The sequence below is a fragment of the Empidonax traillii genome, unplaced genomic scaffold, assembly GCF_003031625.1.
Source record: "Empidonax traillii isolate 1590-97213 ecotype Southwest subspecies unplaced genomic scaffold, ASM303162v1 scaffold528:size513120, whole genome shotgun sequence".
NCBI lineage: Eukaryota > Metazoa > Chordata > Aves > Passeriformes > Tyrannidae > Empidonax > Empidonax traillii.
Window position 1 is genome coordinate 368,964 of NW_020955721.1, and position 7,211 is coordinate 376,174.

Genomic DNA, 7,211 nt, shown 5'->3' on the forward strand with positions numbered 1-7,211 from the left:
ATTTCTGATGTCATAAGGGATGACATAGAAGAAAATCCCTTTTGAATTGTATGACCAGAAGAGAAGCAGAATTTATTAAATTACTTTTGTTTGGTATTTTTACTCCTAAAGGAGGATCGGTAAACTGTAATCAACACTACGTACAAAAGATTTTAAGATGTCAGGTTTTCAGGAACACTAAAATACTTGTAAATATACCAATATGATGGGAATGAACAAGCAGAGGACACTGCTTCTGTGTATTACTGTGATGAGCTGTCCTGGGAAAATTGTTGCCTCGTGCCTGGGGTGGGGTGACTCCTGCCTGCCTGTAGGCAGACAGCTGCCTGCTCCTGCTGCCTGCAGTCTGCTTGTCTCATGCTGCTGAGAGTTATGTACTGCAAACAGCCCAACAACAGAGTGCAGTCACCAAGAAAGCGGATGTGTAGGGGGTGATGGGCACCTTTTCTAAACTTCAGTGTTTCTGAAGTGTGGCAGCACAGCATTGCCACAGGGAGATGTTGCATGTTGCCTGCATCCACAGCCAGAGCCACCAGCCACCTGTCACTCCTTTCTCACCAAAGACAGACTTGGGAAGGTCATGGTGGTAAACCCAAGGGTGAGCACTTCAGAACCAGGTTTGGCACACACACAAAGGCTGTCTGTGAGCCTTGTAGCAGGGGAGTCATGGTGATAGGAGCTTAGGAGTTCATGTTCATCCTCTCACATGCTCCACACTCAGCTTCAGCCTGGTTGCTTAAGGGGAGATGAGTGCAGTATGGTGGGAGGGATGAAAGCCACCCAGCAGGCTACAATAAGAAAATCCATTTTGATTGACTCAAGGTCATAGTCCAAACAAATCTGAAACTGAGACTTACTACCTGCCTTGGGGTGGAGAATGAACAAACTGAAGATTATATACTGCAAAACTTCACTTTGATAGAATTAGACAGATAGTTGCTTATCTGAGCAGAAGGGGAGATCAAATTTTTTTTTTTTTCATTTATTTTGCTGGAACTCTTGTGCAGATCTGAAGCTTACACAATACCAATTATGCCATTTATAGAATAGAGAGTTGTCATTTTTATAAAAAAATCCCTTGCAAATGATGAAGGACCAGTTTGAGTGCACAGCCACTCAGTGGCAGAGCTGAAGAAGGCCCCCTGCTATGGCCACGCTCCATCAGCTCAGCCACCTTGTCGTTGTCTGAGTGGCTGCTGTTCCCTGTTACATGCAGCAGACAGCACCACCAGCCAGAGCACGTGTTGTAATAGCAATTTATAGTCTGTTATTATTTTCCTGCTTTTGGGGGAAACTGGCACCTCCCAGCTATGTTTTCCTGCCAGCAACAAAAAAATTAGGCACAGCATAATAGTGTTGTCAATATAGTTTACTAAAACGTGATTAATCAAAAGAGCACATGAGAAACAAAGCATGGAAAGGCAGAAGGTAATGATTGACTGTAGCCACAAGGCAGTATAAAAAGGATCTAGAAAACAGATTTCCAGCATGCAAAAGTTCAGACCTTTGAAAGGATCAGAGCTTTCATAATTTCATGATCAGACCACTTCTTAATAGGATATGGCAACTGCTCCCGTTAAAGGACTTGCTGAAAAATGGCCCTTGGATAATATTATCCAGATCTGTGAGTGGTAATTAAATCTGCATTGCACTTCTGTTAACATTACCTTAAATAAAATACCTTGGTTTGGATAAAATAATTTCTTTTAAAACATGATTAAGAGTGAATTTCCCAACTGTAGTTCTGAAGGGACAGTCCTAGGAGGACATGAAATGAGGTTATGTTTTCTATCTTACTGTCCAGAAGGTGTTTCATATTGAATCTGTAGCTTGGGAAGAGATTTTACAGTTATATTTTAAGACAGCAATATTTTGCAGAAATAATCTTGGGATAGATAATAGGAGGGGGGGAAAAGTCTGGAGAAGGGATTGTGTGCCTGAAAGCTTCTTTTGGGGTTGTTTTTTTACTTCTACCTCCAGCAGTTTAATAAACGCTTGGTATTTTTTTGTCATTTGACTGCCATGGTGAAAATAGCACTAAGGTCCCATGGCTCACCATCCTTGTGAATCCATGCAGAAGGGAATGAAACCACACCTTGTCTTGTGTCCCTGGGCAGCCAATGCTCTGGGATCCTGAGCTGTGATGCAGAAATTTTGCTTCTCTTCTTTGCCTTGGCACAAACTTTCTGCATGATCTTCCATTCAAAATCTACAGGTGAAAAGCAGAGATGCTGCTGGCCCCTGACACATCCATACATGGATCTTTGTCACTCTGGTAATGGTATGTATCATCGATGTATTAATGCCACAGATAGGATGAGGTGTTAGAGTCCAAGACGTACTCCTGACTCCTGATAATACTTTCTGTTTTTTTTTTTTTTTTTTTTTTTTTTTTTTTTTTTTTTTTTTTTTTTTTTTTTTTTTTTTTTTTTTTTTTTTTTTTTTTTTTTTTTTTTTTTTTTTTTTTTTTTTTTTTTTTTTTTTTTTTTTTTTTTTTTTTTTTTTTTGTTTTGTTTTGTTTTGTTTTGTTTTGTTTTTCTAAATGCCATGTTCAGACTCTCTAAAGACAGTCTGTAAAGTTTCCATGCACAACTTCGGAACTAGGCTGCATATATTTTGCCTTAATAACAACTTCATTTGTGCATCAAGTTGGCTTTATCGGCAAATACAGAGCCTTCATTGCTCTATAGCTCGCTGGAATGAAACGGGCACAGTGTTAACCTATGGAATTGAATCTGAAACCTCCAGAGCAGGGACCGCTGTGGGAGGCACGGGAGGGTGGTGGCAGACACAGGACCAGGCTGCCACCTCGTGGCATGTTCCAACAATACTTTTATCAGTAAGCAGAGGCTCGTTACCTTGCAGAGGACACCGCGAAGTCGTATTTGTTTATGTCCTCCACAATAAAACAAAAAATAAGGCCGTAAGTGGCCACCAGAATGTCCTGGGAACATAATAAATCTAATGACTGCATGACTGTATGCCCTTCAGATAGAAGTGAAATATGAGGGCAAGTAGAAAATATACTTATTTAAAAAAAAAAAAGGGGGGGGGGGGGAATCTTCCATTTTCCAAAGAGTTGCCGGTTGTAAAAGTCATGCAAACTTTTATGTTCACTCCCAGCCAAGATACTTCATATAGGATTGGAAAAAATCTTAAGAAGTGGAATTATGTAGAGCTCTAACTTGAGGGACGTAGCCAGAGAGAAAAGTTGACTCAGCTGGTAGTTTAAGTTGATCTACAGTTATTTCTTCTGCAGTGCATGCCTGTCAACCTTTGCTGTGAGATGAAAAGCACTTGGTCACACTTTTGAGGAAGAAGAGAAATGAAAGTAAAAATACTTGTGAGCTAGTATCTCAAAATCTATCACAATTAAAAGCAAATTCAGCTACACTTTGAAAATATGATATTAATAATCTTATATTTGCTTGTAATATCTCTGTTCTAGCCAGTTCACTTTTGTAATATGCTTTTGATTGCACTGCTGGTCCTCTGTAAAACTGCCTGACTCTTCTGGGGTTTCAGCATGCCAGCATCATGAGTTATTTTTTATTTTAAACAAAATATCAACAAAGACTCTAGGAAGGATGGTTCTTCCACCTGTTAAAAACAAGTACCATGTTCTTTCCCTCCATCACATTAATCTAAGGTCCAGGAAACAGGGAATCAGAAACTGCTGGAACTGTTTGACACACACTGAAGGTGAACACTGATTCTGGAGTCTTTCCACCCCAAATCAGGATACCTTTAATCGCACTGGGACATGAACAAGAAGAACACCAGCAAGAGGACTGGTTCTTACTCCTTGCCAGGTGGATATTTGCCATCTGCACAAGGGAAAGTTTCAGGTCTGTCACTGGACTGAAAATGGATTGGGAAGGCCATTAGATAGTTTCCTCAGAGGCTATGCTAGCATTCCTAACAAAATCTTGAAAACTACCCTCTTTGTGTGCAAGAGGTAGTCTGGTGGCTTTCCCATGTTTCTAAAATCTTGCACATGATTATCCTTTCTCAGATGACTCTGAAGGTGGACTTAAGGTGCTAAAAGTGTGAAAATGTCCTACTACAAAATGAGTTAAAACCAAAGGAAATGCTTTTTTTTGTTGCTATTCTGTAAACCCATACATATACCTTTTCTGGGAAGCTAGTCAACACCTGTAATTCATTTTAGCTGTTTCTAAAATCACCCATAATTTTTTGAGGTAGAAACCAGCAACTTCTTCCATCAACTTGTTAAGGCATTTCACTGAGATCTAAGAGGGAGGGAAGAATCTCAGAGCCCTACACAGCTCAGTGCAACTCATGTGAACTGTTAATTGTAGGGAAAAGTGCAAGATGAAATAATACAGTTGTGACTTTCAGGATCTTAGGAGACCCACTGAGCTATTCCCCTGATCCAGTCTGAGAGTGTTGATGAGATGCGTGCTCAGCCCACTCTTAACATTATCTCCAGCCATAGGAATGCAGTAATTCCTTAGGTGACATCCTTTGGTCCTGGGTTTTAACTATTATTTGGCCCCTTTTCTTAATATCTAAAGGGTGACAAAGGTTGGCTGTTTGCTTTCTGCCTTAAAGCAAAGGTTATCCCATCCCTTTGCACCTTCTTGAAGCTTGTCATACAAAATACATCGTAAGACCTTGGGATTTCTCATGAGACACTCCTATCTGCATTGAAGGGCAGCCCAGGCTGCAGTACATCTCTGGCATGCCTGGGAAAGGCAGCCAAAACCTTTATTTCACTGGTGTTTTCACATCAGACCAAAGTACTCCCACATAAAGGGTGGCCTGCCAGTACCAAGGAGTTACATGGGTGATGCAAGGGTCGTGGCTTGCTCTTGGCAGCAGGGAGGATCCCTGCTAAAGCATAATCTGCCAGGCGTGCTAGCCCCAGGCTTGCAGTCTGTCTAAGCTAGCTATTATATTCATTTATTATCAGTATTTCATGTTTTACCAAGAAATACTGATAGTATTTCTTACAGCAGTGTCCTGGGTCCAGCTGGATGGAGATAATTTTCCCCACAGCAGCTCTCATAGTGCTGTGCTTTCTGTTTGTAGCCAGAAGGGTGTTGATAACTCACCAGTGTTTTGGCTACTGCTGATCAGTGTTCCCATCAAGACACTAACATGCCTCCCTTCCAAGGCCAGTGGGCTTCGAGTCAGAATTTGGGCAGGGACTCAGCTGGGACAGCTGACCCAAACTAACCAAAGGGGATATTCCCTACCCTATAACCATTGTGTTCAGCAATAAAATGCAAGATAAGGGTGGGGGAAGGGATTAATTTTTAAGGCATTTGTCTTCCAAAGCAACCTGTACTGGGCCTTCGCTTTCTTGCATTAAACTCCCTTTATCTCAATCCACAAGTCTTTCATCTTATTTTATCCCCCTGTCCTGCTGAGGAGGGGGCATAAAAGAACGGCTAGGTGGGCACCTCATAGCAAGCCAACATAAGCCCACCACAGGCAGGCACTGTTTCGATGTGAAAGAGATCTGCCCACTGCCCTCTCACCCTACAAATTAGGGGCAGGTGTGTGTGTGGGGGGGGCTACAGGTGAAGAAGAGAAGTTCTTGCTGGAGCCCCGGATAAGGATTTGGATGCACAGCTGATTGTGCACTGCTACAGGACAGAGCTCTGAGCTCTGGGTGGAGGAGAAGAGGAGGCACCCTCTGCTGCAGGAGTGGCAAAGGCCTTTCTATGTTCTCATCACTTCTTCCCTTCCCACCTACTGGAGCACCCACACCATTTTTAGGAGCTAAGAAAGAAATTGCCTCAAGTTGTGCCAGAGTAGATTTAGATTACATATTAGGAAATTTCTTTTCCACAAAAAGGGTTGTAAAGCATTGGAACAGACTGCCCAGAAAAGAGGTGCAGTCACCCTCCCTGGAAGTGTTAAAAAAACAGTTCAATGGTGAATAGGGCAGTGGTGCTCTGTGAATGGTTTGCCACGATAATCTTAAAGGTCTTTTTCCAACAATAATGATTCTCAGGTGTGGTGCGGGCTTCACTGCAGGAGGGAGGGAGACAGGTGCTAACTGCAGGGAGGTATTAAAAATCCCTTTGTCTCTTTGTTTACTTCTTTCCACCTCCAGAAGAATATCTCCTCTCTTCCTTGCGCCCCCCCAACCATATGCATGTCATGGTGGGGGCTGTGCAAATACACTGCACAAAGGCAGGCCTGTTGCTTAGCTGAGGAAGCACCAAAGAGCACTGCAGTCCCCCTTCTGCCACGACAGGGGTGCAGGTGACAAACCCTTCCCACCTTCTTTGGGGGAAACAGCACTCGGTCCGAGAGGCACATGCACACCACAGACAGCTAAGCAGGTCACAGAACCACAGAACGGGTCAGGGAAGGGATCACAGCAGGTCATCTGCTCCAACCTCCCTGCTCGAGCAGGGTCATCCTAGAGCACAGGATTGCATCCAGATGATTCTTGATATCTCCAGTAAGGGAGACTCCACAAGCTCTCTGGGCAATCTGTTCCAGTGCTTGGACACCAGCAGAGTAAAGAAGTTCTTTCTCATATTCAGGTGGAACTTCCTGTGCACTGGTTTCTGTCTGTTGCCTCCTGTCCTACTGCTTGACACCACTGAAAAGAGCCTGGTTCCCTCCTCCTGACACTTTCCCTTCAGTTCCTTGTAGACGTTGATGAGGTTTCCTCTCATTTGTCTCTCCTTGAGGCTGAACAGGCCCAGTTTCCTCAGCCTTTCCCCATAACACAGATGGTTCAAAGATTTGTAATAGCACTAAGTAACCATTCACGTCTGGGGAGAAATATATGGAAACACCCTAAACTGTAGGAGTCGCCAGGAAAAAAAAAAAAAAAAAAAAAAAAAAAAAAGGAAGTGATGGTATTTGTAAATGCTGGCCAGCAGCCCTACATTTACCCCTCTAACCAGCCCTCTGCTGACTTCTAGAACCCCTACGCGTGGGCATGGGGTGTCCACAGCTAGTTTTGTGAAGGGAAGACTTCCAGACGCTACCCCTGGCCACGCTTCCCCCGCCCACCTGCACAAGGCGCTGTGACTTCGCTCATTGCCCGTGTGCACGATTCCTCCGAACTGCCAAATGCGCCTTAATGATCCCAGCCGGGCACTAACGCCCACGCCTCGGGCTCGCACAGCGGCCGGCCGATGCTCCCGGAATCGTAAAAGCAGAAGAGGGTCGTGATTAAACCAACAGCGCCAAAGAGTTGGAAAAATACAAAAGAGTCT